A 17,941-nucleotide genomic window follows, 5' to 3' on the forward strand; every position below is an offset into this window, starting at 1 on the left:
GTTTGGTCACAGGAATGATTCAAACACAGCTCCCTTATTGGAGGAAACAGGCGACTTGTGACTCTTAGTCCTTGCAGTAATGAAGCAACAGGAATGAATAAGACTTGGAGGAAAAGAGAGGAACTGAAATACAAATTGCCTTTGAAGAATGTTGCATATAAGTATAAAGGCAAGTTACCTCTTTGTAATTCAATTTTATTTGGCTTGAGAGGACTATCTTTCAACAGGTATAGTAGGATGGACTATGTATGTAATACCACTAAAGTTAATAAGGAAAAATTTTGAGCTAAGTATCCGTGTTAGAACTTTTATACGATATGAAAAACACCAGCCTGAGTGTAGATGAGCTCAGTTAACTGTAAATTTTCTGATATTCCCTTGAGATAAGAATTGGAGTCTCCTTGTAAAGCCTACCCTTTTAACAAGACTGGATCAATTTATAGCGTAGATGGGTGTGTTACTACAATCAGTTATATTTGTTACAGACAAGTGGTTATGCTTGGGAAACAAAGAAAACTTTGGTAAATCATTGAGGAACTCAGAACCCTGTAGCTTGATAACAATGAGCACCCTGGGTTCCCGTCTGGTTCTGGCCCCTTATCAGCCTGTATCCTTTTTAGGTCTTTGCTTTCTCATCTCTTAAGTGGAGATAATATGTTTCTTGCAGACTTGCTCTGAAGAGTAAGTGAAATGACAGATGTGAAGTAACTAACATCATGCCTGCCCATAGAAGGGGCTAGGTAGTTGGTAAACTTATTATTTGTGGTGGGTACATTTCCTTTAATGCAGAAAAATTGTTTTGAAAAATGTCGAGAAGGGAATTAGCTGGGGTCATTCCTTCTTTAAATCTCTGTATATCCAGTGGGCTGCAGTAGTGGATTTGTGGATTGTGGCAGGTAACACACCACATCACACACACCTTTGTTTTGTTTTGTTTTTGCATTGAAGATTTTAATAACAAAACTTCTGGAAAGCTGTTGAACTCAAAGTGAACCAGTGGTTCCACTATTCATTTAACATGAGACTTTTTTTTTTTTTTTTAATTATGGTGTGGACAATTCCTTTAAGAAAAAAATCTGGACTATAATTGACTATGTATTGGCTAAGATCCTGGGAAAAAAAAGACATCTGTAAATTTCACACTTTTTCTTTTTAAACCTCAAACTAGCCTAATCTGTGATTCTCATAGAATATATTGAGGATAGGGAAAAGGTTAGTAATTAAAGGTGATTTTACAGACTTTTAGGTAGAAACAATGTGTCCAAAATAGTAAATGTAGCATTATCTTTTTAAAAGATCAGCGGTACTGTTCTTTATATTTTATATACAAAACCTTTGTTTTATAGACTCAAATACAGATGCGTTGAGCACTGTGTCTCTGTTATTCACATTCAACAAGTAACTTCCCAGACATGACAAGTTTCAGGTGAAGCCAATTTTCTTTGGGTAAAAATCAACTCTTGTAAACATTAGATTAAAAGGTGGCTCTATCTTCTGCCTAAAAAGTTGAAAAAATAATAATGGATGTTATTTAACTTATTCAAATGGTTCTTGAAGCTGACATACTTATATGTAGTGTTTGGTCCATTCTGAAATTAGGCAGTTTACTTATAAAGAGTTTCAGTCCTAAAATTCATATTCTTACAGTTTTAAAACTGAAATTATACTTCATTTTATCTAATATTGTAGTAGAGGCACTGGATATACATAGTGTTCTCTTTATTTTGGATATTAAAAAAAGAAACACCTCTAGTCTTTAATGTTTTCATTCACGTTAGGGAATAAAATAGTGCCCATTGCTAAGTATTCTGGAAGTTATTGCATAATAAATCATGTGCCCTATGTGTGTAATGTATGTGGAGCAATCTTTAATTTTTAACTGAGACTTTCATATGGGTTATAAGATAGTTACTAAGAAATGTTACATAGGATCTACCAAAATGTGAAAGGATACACTTTATAGACATTGTGTACTTTTTAAGTGAGTAGTGGTATAAAAAATTGTCTACATTTTTGTAAAGTGTTGATACCACCCACAAAGGTTAATCCAAGGATGAGAATTAGGAAAAGGAGATATTTGAGAAGATTGTAGAAATCTGAACCTAGAATTATTTTATTTTTACCCTCATTTTATAGATGTAGCTAGGAGAAAGATTAAATGAAATTCCTAAGGCCACAAAGCTCATTAGCAACAGAGATAAAGTTAGAACCCAGGGCCAGTGCACTCTGCTTTTCCTGTCTGCCTCTGCAGATCCAGTCGAGGTGAGTGTCATAGAGCTGTGAATTGAAAAACCTTAATTCTTTAAAAATATTTTTATGTATAAACTCCTCTTAGGAATCTGGATAGCAGTTTAAAGCGAAGCACCTTAAATCAGGTTTACTAAAATTTGAGGAATGAATATATGTGTGTGTGTGTATTTGTGGACATGAATTAGGGGAAGAAATGATAATCTATGGAAAGTAGAAGTAATGGAATATTATATTATGTTGGGACATTTAAATAACTGGCTAACAGGCATGGTTAGGTTATGGAACTACACTCAATATCTTTAAAAAGTAAAAATAGTTCTGTGTTTTAGCAGAGTACTTATTATTTAATTATTTGGGGGTAAGAATAGCAAAACAGTTTTTAAAGAAAAGTTGCTGTGGCTCGAGTCTAAAGTTTAACATATCTCAGACTTGACTGTAGACACCAGCCAGCCTCCCAGTGAGGAATTCTTCCAGTACTGAATGAGTCGTGGGCCACGAGGCATCCTGCCCAAGAGCCTCTCCTCAGAGGTCTTTACCCGCCACCCCAGCCCCTCTCCTTCGCTTCTCCTGGACACCTAGAATCTCAGAAGCCCAGCGTGCAGCATGATGGTTTGACTTCCCCACGCCGCGCAGTGATCACCACAGTAGGTTCGGCCAACACCCACCTTCTCACATAGCGACAATAAAAAGAAAAAGGAAAGAAGGGGGATCGGTTCTCCTTACCGTGTGGACTCTCAGGGTTTACTCTCAGCAGCTTTCCTAGTGCTTATTTTATTTCGTAACTGAAAGTTTGTACTTTTTGACCACCTCCCTCCAGTTCCCCTTCCCCACCCTTTTCCTCTGCTAACCACTAGCCTGATCTCTTTTTCTGTGAGTTTGGTTTTTTTGGTTTTTTATTTTTTAGATTCCACATATAAGTGAGACCATACAGTATTTGTCTTTCTCTGTCTAATTTATTTCACTTAGCATAATGCCTTCAAGGTGCATCCATGTTGTCACAAATGGTAGGATTTCCTCATTATTCATGGCTGAATAATATTCCATCATATGTACATGTTAGTTTCTTTATGCATTCACCTATCAGTGGAACTTAGGTTTTTTTCCATGTCTCGGCTTTTATAAATAATGCTACTATGAACATGGGGGTGCAGATATCTTTTTGACTTAGTTTTCATCTCCTTTGAGTCTATTCCTAGAAGTGGAATTGCTGGATCATATGGGAGTTCAGTTTGAGGATTCTCCATACAGTTTTCCATAGTGACAATTTACAATCCCACCAACAGTGCGGGAGGGTTCCCTCTTCTCCTCATCCAAGACAGCATTTGTTATCTCTTGTCCTTTTGATGATGGCCATTCCAGCAGGCATGAGGTGATCGATACTGCGTTTCCCTAATGACTAGTGATGTTGAGCAGCTTTTCATGTACATGTTGGTCTTTCACGTATCTTCTTTGAGAAGTGTCTTTTCAGGTCTTTGGCTTGTTGTTCATTGTGTTGTTATTTTTGTTGGTTTTTAACTATTGAATTGCCGTTGAGTTGTATGAGTTATTTTTATATTTTTGATATTAACCCCTTATCAGATATGTGGTTTGCAAATTTTTTTTTTTTTACCATTCTATAGGTTATCTTCTTGCTTTTTCGATGGTTCCTTTTGCTGCACGGAAGCTTTTTAGTTTGATGTAGTCCCACTTGCTCATTTTTTATTTTGTCGCTTGTGCTTTCGGTATCAAATCCAATAAATTATTACCAAGACCCATGTCCAGGAGATTTACTTCTAGGTTTTCTTATAGTTTCATGGTTTCAAGTCTTACATTTAAATCTCAAATCCATTTTAAATTAATTTTTGCTAGTAGCGTAAGATATGGGTCCAATTTCATTCTTTTACATGTGAATTTCCAATTATCCCAGCACCATTTATTTAAGAGACTGTCTTTTCTCCCCTGAGTATTATTGGCTCCCTTGTCAAATATTAGTTGATCATGTATGCTTGGGTTCATTTCTGTTTTTATGCCAGTATCATACTGTTGATGACTATAGCTTTATAGTATAGCTTGAAATCAGGAAGTGTGATGCTTCCTGCATTGTTCTTTCTCAGAATTCTTTGACTATTTGGATCTTTTGTGGTTCTGTACAAATTTTAGGAGTGTAAAACCTGTTTTAATGCCTTCATCTGTTACGGCGTGTCCTGTGTGTATGTTGTAATATGTTTGATCATTTCCTCCTTATTGGACATTGAGCGATATCCAGGATTTGGCTGTCGTACATCAGTTTGATCTGCATTTCCTGAGGATGGATTCCAGAGTTGGCATCACGGGGTCAAAGGATATGAATATATTTCACATCAGATGGCCAAATCACTTTATAGAAAGTATGCATTCCCACCGAGAAGGTCTTCCGAACAGATTTCATGTATAAAGTTGGACTTCAGTTAAACTGTTAGTCCTTTGGTGTTTTGGGGGCAAAACGTAATTTGATTTTGTTGAAAAGGTGAAACAGCAACAGTATTTTTAAACTGTCCTATTAGGTAATTGCTCTTTGTGTCTAACATTTTACGAAGTTCCTATTTATGTGTCAGCAGCTGCTAAGACAGACTATAGAAAACAAAATTCCTTTTTCAATTTTCTTTTTCAGAGAACTTTGCAGGCAAAACATACAAATACAACTCATTTCCTTTAGGTATCACGGTCTAATTTGTTTTAAACTTATTAGTAGATTGCATTAGGAGTTTATATTCCAGAACTTTGGCATATTTCCATGTGATCCTTACCATGTGGGATGCTGCTTTTTTTTTTTTTTGGTGTGGGGAGAGGCTTAAAAAATATTATTTTCTAAACCAGAGTCTAAGAAAATCTGCAAGTGGACCATTTTTGAGGCTATAGCATATGAATTTTTTAAAACACAAGTATAATTATAAAAGTTGATTCATGTCTTTAAAGCTCATATGTGGAAAAAAAAAACTAAGGAAAAACATACTAAGCTATTTGCTGAATGGGTTAAAATTAAATGATAAATTAAGGCGGTATCCAGGGTTTAGTTTTTCTAAGATGTGACCAGCCAAAATGGAAATCTCTAATGGGATACTTTGAGTTAATTTTTTTCCTCAAAGTCAAAATCACAGGACTTATATTCTATTCTTTTTTTTTTTTTTTTCAGTTTATACTGTTTCTTAAATTAGATAATGGATCTTGTATTTGGATCCAATTACATAGTTTGCCCAGTTTTATATACTAGAATAACATTTTTCATTTCCTGAAAGGAACTTTTTTGTTAATTTAAAAAGTCTTTAGGGTTCATTTAAAAATCATCTCTAAGAATTTTGTTATTTTAAAAAATTATATTACTGACAATAATTTTAGGTTTCAGATATATAAGTAGTGACATTTCTGCTTGAAAATTGAGGCCTTTCCTCCTAAACTGGATTAGAAAACTAATCATTTGTTGTTAAAAAAAAAAAAATTAGGTGATACTTGGCAAAATGAAGCTAAAGATGTCTTTTTTGCCTGTTCACTTGATAACAGTTACTTTAGCATCTGCCAGTGTGCTATGCTTATGATAAGAATATATTTTGAGTTGAAATTTGTTGGCATATGAATGTGGTGTGGTGAGTTTATTTGGAATATGTTGAAATCAGGTGGCTACCTGAGTTAGGATGGCACAGAAGAACTGAAAGCCAAACTATTTAGATTCCAATCACCTGTGTTATTTTTGTCAAGTTATTTAACCCCTCGATGTCTGTTTCTTCATTTGTAAAATGGAAATAATAGTACTTTCTACCTCGTAGAGTTGTTATGAGTTGATACCTGTAAAACACTTTGTACAGTGTTCAAAACAAAGCATGTAGGAAGTGCTTCGTAGATGTTAGCTGCTGGACTACCATCATATGATCTCCTTGAGGGCAGGGATTTCTGTCTCTTTTGTTCACGGCGTATTCCAGATGCCTAAAACAGTGCCTGCCATGCACTAGGGGCTCAGTTTCAAATGGACAAATATTATATTCAAAATACAAAATTAAGAAACAATGTCTTATGAATCTGTGCTCATGTTTCAGGATGCCAAGTGAAGCATAATGTCAAGAATGAGAATTCTGGAGCCTGGCAGATTCTGATTTGAATATGGACTTGGCTATTTATCGCTTGTGTTAGCGTCTATTTTTCATTTTTTCCTCTTCTGTAAAATGTAGATGGTCATAGAACTTCCTGGTAGAATAGTTCTAAGAATTAAATAATGAATCTATGCAAGGTGATTAGCACAGTGCCTGGCACATAGTAAGCACTCAATAAATGATGACTGTTACATCTTAGGAGTAAGATTTAATTATTAGCTTTTATGTTCAATTGCCGTTTCGATTTCTCTTGGTTATATTTTAAATAGTAGTAGCTTTTTTGTTTAGGAAATAAGCCTTTTCTCTTTCGTTTTAATTCTTGGGAAAATTTTGAACTTTATAATTATGTTGAATTTAATTGAAAGCAGATGGGTCCGGTGGGAAAAAATGTTTTAGCCTCCAGTATAGGCTGATAATTGTTGATGGACCTACTAATAGTTCTTCCTTTTAGAAGATGAAATTAGATCTTACATACTTCTCCTTGGTATACAAGTCCAGTATTTGTTGTGGAAACAGTCCGAACAGAGCTGGAAATATAAGTTGTTCTTTTGATTGTTTCATCACTGACTAATGGTCGGACTATGGACAAGTCATTTAACTTCGCTGTTTTTCAGTTTGATGTTGGTGATGGTTGTGAGAACCTTTCTGACAATGAGTGCTTTCTTGTACCTGGAATCAGAAGTCTTAGGCATCGATCAGAGATAAACAAAAATATAAGGGCTCCGATATAAAGTGCCAGTCCTAAAATCCCAGCCTCTTGCCAAAAGGAAAACAGGTGGTTTGCAGCTTTATGGTGAGAGATGGAAAAGTAGACTGCCCCCCACAGGAAGAAAAGAGCAGCTCTTGGCAATGGTGTCTGCCATCTAGAATTTAGGTGACCTGTACAAGTGCATTGAGATTTTAAGTTTGGATAAGAGCATAATATTGCTGTTTATTCTCATGTGTTGGTTGTAATATTTTAAACCCCAATTTAAGCTTCTGGTGGTTTTAATGACTGTTGACAGTTGCAAATTTGCAAGCCCCAGCAGGCAGTATACTGTGTGACTGTGTCAGCCCATTCTCTCCCCGATGAGAAGTGGGCTCTCGAGAACGTATGCATGCATGCTGGGCCAGAAGGAGCTTCTGGCAGAATCTCTGCTCTCAAGGTGGCTCAAGATCTGGTTTGGACACTGATCACTAGACCTACTTTTTAATTTTTCTCTGGAAAGCTCAATTTTGTGTGGAGAATGTTTTAATGCAAATCTATAGATGTCATCATTTATAAATACATCAGCATCAGAAAAAAACTAGGAAATGGAGTAAAGCTCTTTTTTTCCCTCCAAAATCTAGCTGTTTCACTCCACTAGATTTTGGTTTCCTTTTTTCGATCTTATTATTTCATCATTCAGTAACTGAATTTTAAAAAATCATTTGTTTCTTAAAAAGAATACACATAATTCATATGTGATGTTTAATAGAATGTCCAGATATACAAACAAAAAAATAATCTTTAATACCATTGATTTAATCGTTATTACTATTAAGCTGTATGTCCTTCCAGGTTTTTCCCCGTCTGTTTATATATACAAATATAATTGAAATATAATGTTACATTAGTTTCGGGTAAATAACATAATGGTTTGATATTTGTATACACTGCTGCAGGATCACCACTGTAAATCTAGTTAATATCCATCACTACACAGTTAAATTTTTTTTCTCATGATGAGAATTTTTAAATTTTTTTTTTTTTTTTTAATTTTTAAGAGCTTATGTGAGCCAAACTGACGACATGTCAGGAAGCAAGATCTCAAATGCTTCTCGAGAAATTTTAAGGTCTACTCTATTAGCAACTTTTAAATATGCAGTACAGTATTATTAACTATAATCACCATGCCGTACAGTGCATCCCAGGACTTATTTATTCGGTAACTGGAAGTTTGTGCTTTTTGACCCCTTCACCCATTTTGCCCACCCCTCACTTCTGGCAACCACCAATATATTTCCTTTGTCTATGGGTTCAGGTTTTTTTGTTTGTTTTGTTTGTTTGGTTGGTTTTGTTTTTTTTTAGATTCCACATGTCAGTTTTGACCAAGAGCTACAAGGCAAACAAAAACTTTATTTGGGGGTCTTGTAAAGAATTACAAATCTAGGAGACACAGATTTGGGTAGAAACTCCAGCTGTGTTCTGAGGGGGAAAGAAGGAGACCGAGTTTATAAAGACAGAAGTGAAGCTTCCAGAAGGATATCACAAGCTGCTCTGGTTGGTGCCGGCGGGCAGATTTCATCTTTCAGTGCTTATGTCTATTGCTAGGTGACAAGCTTCTTTTTTAATAGAGAGTTCAGTGATGCAGACCCAGCTCTAAGAGCTATATCAGGATGTAGCCATTTCAAAAGTATAAAAAGTTAATTTCACATGGAGGGACTGTATTAGCTTCCTGGGGGCCTCCTCGCTCCATTTTAGACTGCTCTCTTAATAACACCAACTCCAGTTTTCTGTTTTTCTTTCACACACACATATAAGTGAGATCATAAAATATTTGTCTTTTTCTGACTTACATCACTTAGCATAATGCCCAGTACATCATTTCTTGGTGACAGTGGGAGGATCGTGCTGCACATACACTGTACCTACAGTGATCCCATGAAGTCGGCTTGATTTGTCCACTTTGATGGCTGATAGGCAGCTCAAGTCCAGTCAGTATAAGATGGAACTCTTGATCCCTTCCTCCCTCAATCCAGAACCAGCATCTACCCTTTTCTAAAAATATTAAATCAAATGGATGTTACAGGCTTTAATTAACCCTTATATGTATATTTTGTTTACAGTTATCATTTTTCACTATTGAATGATTGAAATGTTTGTTTCTGAAATTTTCGTTTTTGAAATTTTCTTTAGCATTCCAGAAGCTGAGCCAAACAGTGTGGCCAGTTTTAACCTTTAAATTTTCCTGTCATTCTAGCTATAGCCATATCACCTTCATCATTCATCATCATTTTACTACACTTATCACCATCAGAAAGTACTTGTTTATTGTCTTTGCCTCTTTATGAATGTAAGTTCTATAGGAGTGGGGCTTTGTCTCTCTCTCTTTTTAAATTATTTATTATTTTTTATGCCTACAGCACCTGGCCTTCCTAGATGGTCTCCCATCCAAGTACTAACCAGGCCTGACCCTGCTTAGCTTCCGAGATCAGACATCGGGATTGTTCAGGGTGGCATGGCCGTAGACCATGGGCCATGGCTCCACTGGGGCGTGAACTCAGGACCTTCTGCGTGCGTGTAAAGCAGACTTGCTAACCACTACACTATGCAACCGTGTTCTATTTGTGTGCTTTAAACATAAAGGTTATCTGATCTCTTGGGATTTTTCTGAGGTGCTGCGTAAACATGTAGATAGTGTCAGATTCAGAATATCATTTTTCTTGTCAGGTTACTACATTACTGATTGTATTACCAGTGGTTGAAAAGATGAAGCGTGGTCCTCAGTCCGCAGGTCCCAGTTAGGCTGTGAGATGTCTGCCTGGAGACTCAGTGCAGTCCGTTGTGGATTCACAGTGCTCAGAGTCAGCAGCGACTCTGGAGCGAGTAGACATTACCATGAAATGGGAAAGGCAGTGGCTGTGTCGATCTTACAGATCAGGAGCGAAGAGGTCATCTCTAGACATCCTGCTGTTTCTTAATCATTCTTTTCCTCTCTCTCCAGCTCATGGGGGCATTCAGTAAAAATATTTTCATTTGTTTAGCTAATCAAACAGTTGGCCATTTCGTGAAGTGCTTTCACACACAGCGCATGGTATGAGTCTTTCGGCCTCCTTGTTAAGTAGATGTTCATTGGCTTATATAAAGTAAAGGAAGGTTAAGTGACAGTTTTTAGATAGTTCTGGAATTCAACTCCATCTTTCTCCCTGAATGTTCTCTTCTGTGGAAAAAAAGGTGGGTTATGATGAGTCCATGTTTACAGACAGATCCTTTAGGATCTTGCTTTGCCATCTGATGAGGACAGCCCTTCCAAGTCCTGTACCCGAGGCTACTTTGAAAACTGGACATGACCTCTCGTGATATTCCACATGTGTTTTTAGCTTTCTTCGCCACTGTTACTCAGTGCTTTAAGTCTGCGTTAGTGGTGGTTTTCCTGCTTCGCTATTCTGTCCTTCCTAGGAACACAAAAATTTCTGGTTTGGGGTTTGTTTTTTGGCAGACTCTGGAGGGGAGCTTCGTTTTTCTGGTGAAGGTAGCAGGATGGGTATGAGGAGAAGGCTGGAGGAAGCAGGCCTGTAAAGTACTTGTCAGAGTGTGGTGATGAGGGAGAATGAGATGCCCAGGGTACCGGGACGTTAACATCACCTGCCATACACTGTTCATGTCCGGGTGTTCCTTTACCCTGCGATGGCACCGCCTGGCGCACCGTCCAGGTCCCAGGTGTGCGAAGCCTTGTCCCAGATCTTCTAGGCAAAGTAACTGCCCCTTGCTGTTTACTTTGTATGTTGCTTAACTCTTGTATTTATTTTGCCAGTTATTTACCTGTCTCTACTTCTAGACTGCAGACTTCCTTATTATTATTTACGCCCTCTAAACGCAGCTCCGGACCTGATTCAGTAGGTGCTCCGTGATTATTGACTTAATACAATAAAGCAGTATAGGGTAGCATCCAAGTATATGTTGGGTCGGACAGGCCGAAATTTGAGTTCTAGATCTGCCAGTGCTCTGTGAACCCCTCCAAGCCCCGCTCTCCTCACTGGTGCTGTGGGGATGAGAACAGCTGCCCCGTGGGCTCGCGATGCGGCTGAAATGATGAGCACGGTGCCCGGCGTGGCGCGTGCTCCGCAGTAGGTAGTCACCATCGCGATCGATGGGACTCTAGAGTTAGGGCGGGAGCACATGCTCCAGACAGACGGTAGATGAAGCGGAACCCCCCACACCCCTCGGGAGCACCCAGTAGGGATTCAGTTTCAGGCGGGCGTGAAGATTTCCAAGATGGTCGTGTTCTGGGCACTGAAGACCAGCTTTTGATCTCAAGCTTCTGGACAAATAATGACCCTTGCTTACCTGTCACCAGATAACCCTCAAAAATGCTGGAAGCATTATATTTGAGTTCAAATCCCAGTTTGGCCACTAGTTAGCTGTGTGTGTGACCTTGACCTCAAGCTTCCTTTTCTGTAAAATAAGACCAGTAAAGTGAATGGTGTCATGCTGCTAGTATCATCCTGATTATTAGTGTTATTAACAGTGTAAGTCAACAACACGTGTCCTATCTAATGACACTAATGTTTGCTCAACAGAGTGATCGCACATAACTGGAAAACATTTTTGTCACTCCAGCCTCTTCCTGGACTCTTAGTTCTCCACGCTCCCCACCCGGATGGTAATAAGTGGGGCTGTAGACAGCTACTGAATAAATGATGATGTTAGCATCTAGAAGGCACTGCAGTTTGGAACCCGAGCAGTGGATAATGACTCAGTATTTCGTGACTGTCCATCATTCAGGAGCCGAGTTTCCGTGTGAAGCAATGCTGATAACACTGCTGGGCTAATGGAGTGTCTAGTCTTTCTTCGGGGACACCCAGAGAGAGTCAGAAGGTGAAAAATAGCCGGTGAAAGAAGGTATTGACACCGTGGCATTTTCTGCAGCCATACATACCACTGGACTGCCAGAGAAACTGAGAAGCGTGGAAGCAGAGATGTCTCTACTGACATATAAATAGCTAAAAGATTTGATACAGTCTAGTTGTCAATGTTTTTAGGGAATTAGTAACTATAATATTTTTAAAGTAACAGTGTTACTAAACATTTGGGGGAAGGGGACACAAAGCAATCCACATGATGTTAGTGGAGGAGACAAGGTTGCAAATCTGTGAGGCAGAAAATGGTTACAAGCAGGTGATGAAGGACTAAGAAATTAAAACCCGGGTCTTAGTGTCACAGTTTGCTTCCTCTGGAGTCTGACATCAAAATTATGTTTATAAACATTTTGTTGCCTCCACTACTGCCTTCAGGAAGTCCTGGGCTAGTCTCTACAGGCTAAGGAGGGTGGCCTGCTTTCTGGCATACCAGGGTGGGGGACAGGGGAGGGGGTTAGTGGCTTCATTTATCTTCTAGATAAATACTTCTAGGTAGAAAAGAGAACTGTTAAGAAGTCATGCCTGTGCTGTCATCTGGCCTGGTATGCTGTAATCCTTGGTTACTTTTAGAAGATTTTTCACTTCTAACATTTGAGAGTTCAAAGTAGCAGGAATCACGAGTTAAAATTGAAACTAGGAGAGTTTCTGGGTAAACTCCTCAGTAATGTCTCTTGACATTTTAATTGCAGATCTGAGTAGCCACTAGTAAATGTTCTGGTTTCAGTGAGCAGTACAGCTGACTTCCCTGGAAGTCGAATGAGGCAGACTCAGAAAATTGCATAAAACGGTCATCACTTGTTAGATTTCTTCATGGTCCAGAAAAACCCCTGTCTAACTTCCTTTGAAGAAATGGAGCTGAACGGGAAGCAGAAGTAGTTAATGGATGATACTGGACCTGGGAATTTCCGACGAGTCAGTTCAGTTCCTACAGAGTGTTCTTTCTCAGAGAAGTTAGGGCAGTATGCGATGCAAGACTTGCGAGGCTCCCAGTGGCCTTCCTTGTCATATTTTTTCAGAGGTAGCAATAGTCATGACAACTTCCTTGTACTAGCTTGTGTTCTTCACTTTGGAGACCAGTCATGGCAGTTTTTAAAATAATGCTCTGCTGTTGATCCATCGAGAACCTAGCCTAGTGGCCAAATTCCAACACAGATTAGTTTCGTCTTTTATTTTGTGTTCGGTGAATTCTGGAGCAGGTTTCCAAACTGCTTAAAATCGAACCAGGGCACAACCAGACGAGGGAAGCAGCTGTATGCGAGCAGCTGTGCTTAGTTATATTCTGGAAATTTTAGACCAGAACGAGTGGTTCCTGGGACCCTAGGAAACATGGATGGGTTGCTTCTAGAAACCACCTAGTGGAGTTTGTCGTACCCTGCCTCCCCTACCCTCCACCCACCGGCATTTGGTTGAACACAGCTGACAATCTAGACCATTCAGCAAATGATAGATGTCCCTTAGTCAGGGACTGTTGTTCCCACATCACAAAAAAAAAATCCATTAGTTCATAGAACTTTGCTATAGATTGGCTTGAATTTTCTAGCCAGTGATCCATCTCTCTTATTTCCTGTACTGTCTTATATCATTATACTCGATTTAGGATAGCGTATCAAACTTTTGAATATTGTAAACCATTTTTTGGTGTCTGGGAAATGCTGGGCTCATAAAATGAGTTGAGAAATGTTCCTGTCTCTTCTATTTTGGGGAAGAAATTATGTGGAATTGGTGTTATTTCTATTTAAATGTTTGGCAGAATTCATCAGTGAGACCATCTGGGCCTGAAGATTTCTATTTAAGAAGATTTAAAATTACTAATTCCATTTCTTTTTTTCCCCCCCAGTCTTATTTTAATTGAGGTTTAATTGACATATTACATTATCTTAGTTTCGGGTACAACATACTGCTTTGATATTTGTATGTATTGCAAAACGATCACCACAGTAAGTCTAGTTAACATCTGTCACCATATATAGTTACAAATTTTTTTTCCTTTTGATGAGAACTTTTAAGATCTACTCTCTTGGTAACTTTCAAGTGTGCAATATAGTAGTATTAACTGTAGTCACCATACTGTACAGTACATCCCATGACTTAATAGTTATATCTGCAGGTTTTACCTTTTGACCCCCTTCACCCATCTCCTCAACACCCCCGCCCCCGCAGCCCTCACCTCTGGTAATCACCAGTCTGTTCTCTGTGAGTTCAGTGTTTTGTTAAATAGAGCCTACATGTAAGTGATATCACATGGTATTTGTCTTCCTTTGTCTGACTTATTTCACTTAGCATAAGGCCATCAAGGTCCATCCATGTTGTTCCAAATGACAAGGTTTCCTTCTTTTTTATGGCTGAGTAGTACTCCAGTGTGGGTGTGGGTGTGGGTGTGTGTTCGCACATGCACGCGTCTCGCACATCTTCATCCACATCCATCTATCCATCCGATGCTTAGGTGGTTTCCATGTCTTACCTTTTGAAAATAACGCTGCAGTAAATATGCAGGTGCGTAGATCTTTTCAATTAGTGCTTTTGTTGTTGTTGTTGTTGTTGTTGTTGTTTTGGATAAATACTTGGAAGTGGAATTGCTGGATCATATGGTAGTTCTATTTTTAATTTTTTGAGGACCCTCCGTACTGTTTCTCACAGTGGCCGCACCACTTACATCCCCCTGACAGTGCACGAGGGTTCTCTGTTCTCCACATCCTCGCCAGCTCTTCTTGTCTTTTTGATAATAGTCATTTTAACAGGTGTGAGGTGATATTTCATTGTAGTTTTGGTTTTCATTTTCCTAATAACTAGTGATGTTGAACATCTTTTTATGTACCTGTTGGCCATCTGTATGTCTTCTTTGGAAGAATGTCTTCATATCCTCTGTCTTTTTTTAATTGGATTTTTTTTTCTTTTTTTTTTTTTTTTGCTATTGAGTTGTATGAGTTCTTTATATATTTTGGATATTAGCCACTTATCAGATATATGTTTCGCAAATATTTTCTCCCATTCAGTGGATCACCTTTTCATTTCGTTGATTTCTTTTGCTGTGTAGAAGCTTTTTAGTTTGATATCATCGTACTTGTTCATTTTTGCTTTTTTCGCCTTTGCCTTTGGAGTCAGATCCAAAAAACTCATTGCCAAGACCAATGTCAGGGAGCTTACTGCCTGTGTTTTCTAGGGGTTTTGTGGTTTCAGGTCTTTAATCCATTCTGAGTTAATTTTCGCATATGGTGTAAAATAGTGGTCTAGTTGCATTTTTTGCACGTGGTCCAGTTTTCTCAACACCATTTATTGAAGAGATTGTTCTTTCTCCCATATTACGTTTTTGGCTCTTTTGTCATAATTAATTGACTATATATGCATGAGTTTATTTCCAGACTCTCCATTCTGTTCCATTGATCTGTATGTTTGTTTTTATGCCAAACCATGATTGGATTACTATAGCTTTGTAATATAGTTTGAAATCAGGAAGTGTGATAGCTTCACCTTTGTTCTTTTTTCTCAAGATTGCTTTGGTTATTCGGGATTCTATTTCTTTAATAAATAGATATCTACTTAAGTTTTTCTTCCTGGGTGAGTTTTGGTAAATTGTGGCTTTCAAAGATTTGCTCCATTTCATTGGAGTTGTTTAGTTTATGTACAAAGAGTTTTAGTATTTCCCTATCGTCTCGGTGAGATTTAGTAATATCCCTTCATTATTAATATTGGTAATTTTTATCTTTTGTGTTCCTTTGTCAGCTTATCAGTCTTATTTATCTTTTTAGAAAATCGGCTCCTGATTTCATTGATACACGTCTATGGATTTTCTTTTCCCAGTATTTTTGATTACTACTCTTAGTATTTTCTTGTGTTTGTTTTGGATTTGTCTTGCTTCCCCCCCCGCCCCGCCCAGTTTTATTGTGATATAATTGACATACAGAACTGTGAAGGCTTAAAGTGTACAGCATGATGAATTAACTTTCCTATGTTATGAAATGATTACCACAGTAAGCTTAGTTAACATCTTATCTCATATAAATTCCAAAAAAAGAATAAAGGAAAAAAAAAAACTTTTTTTCTTCTGATGAGGACTCCTAGGATTTCCTCTTAACAGCTTTCAGATACTCCATACAGCAGCCTTAACTGTGGTCGTCATGTTGTGCATTTGCTCTTTTTCTAGTTTCTTAAGTTGTTAATTTGAGACCTTTTTTCCTAATATAAACACTCGGATCTCTGAATTTCCTTCTAAGCACTGCTTTAGCCGCATCTCACAAATTTTGATGTTTTTCATTGAGTTTAAAGTATTTTCTAATTTTCCTAGTTATTCCTCTTTGACCCCCTAGATCATATATAGTCAAATATTTTGTTATTCCCAGGCAAGTTTATATTAATTATTTCTAGTTTAAATCCATTATGGTCAGAGAACATCTTTTAAGATTGTTAAGCTTTGTTTTATGGCCAGGATGGTTTATCTTCAGTGAATATTCCATGTTCACTTTACAGGAATGTATTATGCTCTTTTTGAGTGGAGTGTTTTGTTGTTACCAGTTAGATCCAGTTGGGTGTCGATGATGTTAAATTCAAAACCCTTGCTGGTTTTCTTGCAGTTTGTTCTATCAGTTAACATGGGAAGAATTCAGACATCTCAATAATTGTGGGTTTGTCGATTTCTCCTTTTAGTCCCATCAGTTTTAACTTTATTCTAAAGCTTTGTTGTTAGGTGCATACCTTTTTAGGGTAGCACGTGCTCTTGGTGAATTGATTCTTTTATCATCATGCCGTGTCCCTCTTTATCCTTCGTAATTTTCCTTGCTCCGAAGTCTGTTCGTTTGATGTTAATACAGGTATTTCGGCTTTCTTTTGTTAGTTGCATGGGGTTTCCATCCTTTTACTTTAACCTACCTACATCATACTTAAAGTGGGTTTCAGCATATAGTTGGGTCTTTTTTGAGGAAAAAAAAAATGCATCTGACAGTCTCTGTCTTTTAATTGATATGTTTAGACCATTTACCTTTACTGTAATTATTGACAGATTTGGATTTAGTTTCAGCATTTTATTATTTATTTTGTGTTTTTTAATTTTTTTGTTTCTCTTTTCTCTTTCCTGATTTCTCTCTTTCTTTCTCTCTTTTATTGGACTGTTTTTCAGTGTTTAATTTATCTGGGTTTTTTACTATTCTCTTTGGCTTATTTAGTGGTTGTTCTATGGATTATGATATATATACTTTACCTAGTTTATTATTAGAATTAATATCATTTCATGTAGAACGTAGAAACCTTGTATCTACTTATCTTGAAAACCATACCAGACAATGTTGTGATTTTTTTTCTTTTGACCATCAACCTTTTAAAGTATTCAAGAGGAGAAGAATAGTTGGTTACACTTACCCACATATTTACCATTTCTTTTGCATTCCTTTAATTCCTGACATTCTAGATTTCCAAACCTCTGTTAGTTTCTTTTATACTGGAAGAACTTCTTTTAGCATTTCTTTTAGAGTATATCTTTTGGCTACAAATTATTTTAGTTTCTTTTTTTCATCTGAAAATGTCATTTTCATTCCTAAGGAATATTTTTTGCTGGATATAGAATGTAAGCTGGCAGTTTTTCTCCACCTCCCACCAGCACTTTAGAAAAGGCCTTTATTGTTTCTAATGAGAAATTCATATCGGTCAAGTCGTTATTCTCATGTCACATGTCATTTCTCTTTGGCGGCTTTTGAGATTTTTTTCCTTGGCTTTGGTTTCAGCAGTTAATTATGATGGATCTGGATCTCGGTGTGGATTTCTTTGAGCTTAGCCTGCTTTGGGCTTGTTGCACTTCTTGAATGTCTAAGTTTGACTTTGACCAAATTTTGGACATTTTCAGTCATTCTTTTTCTCTTAATTCTGGGATTTCAGTGATGGGAATATTAGACCATTTTATATTGTCTTACAGATTCTTGAGGCTCTGTTAATTTTTTTTCCCAATCTGTTTTTCTCTCTTGTTCGACATGGGATAATTTTCATTGATCTGTCTTCAACTTCAT

The 17,941-nt window shown here is 37.5% G+C and overlaps 1 pseudogene; it reads right to left on the reverse strand.

Annotated features, from left to right (window-relative positions):
• Positions 1-9,446: 9,446 nt before the first annotated feature.
• On the reverse strand, positions 9,447-9,562 carry LOC111742762 (annotated as a pseudogene).
• Positions 9,563-17,941: the final 8,379 nt, after the last annotated feature.

The sequence above is a fragment of the Pteropus vampyrus genome, unplaced genomic scaffold (assembly GCF_000151845.1).
Source record: "Pteropus vampyrus isolate Shadow unplaced genomic scaffold, Pvam_2.0 Scaffold100, whole genome shotgun sequence".
NCBI classification, from domain to species: domain Eukaryota; kingdom Metazoa; phylum Chordata; class Mammalia; order Chiroptera; family Pteropodidae; genus Pteropus; species Pteropus vampyrus.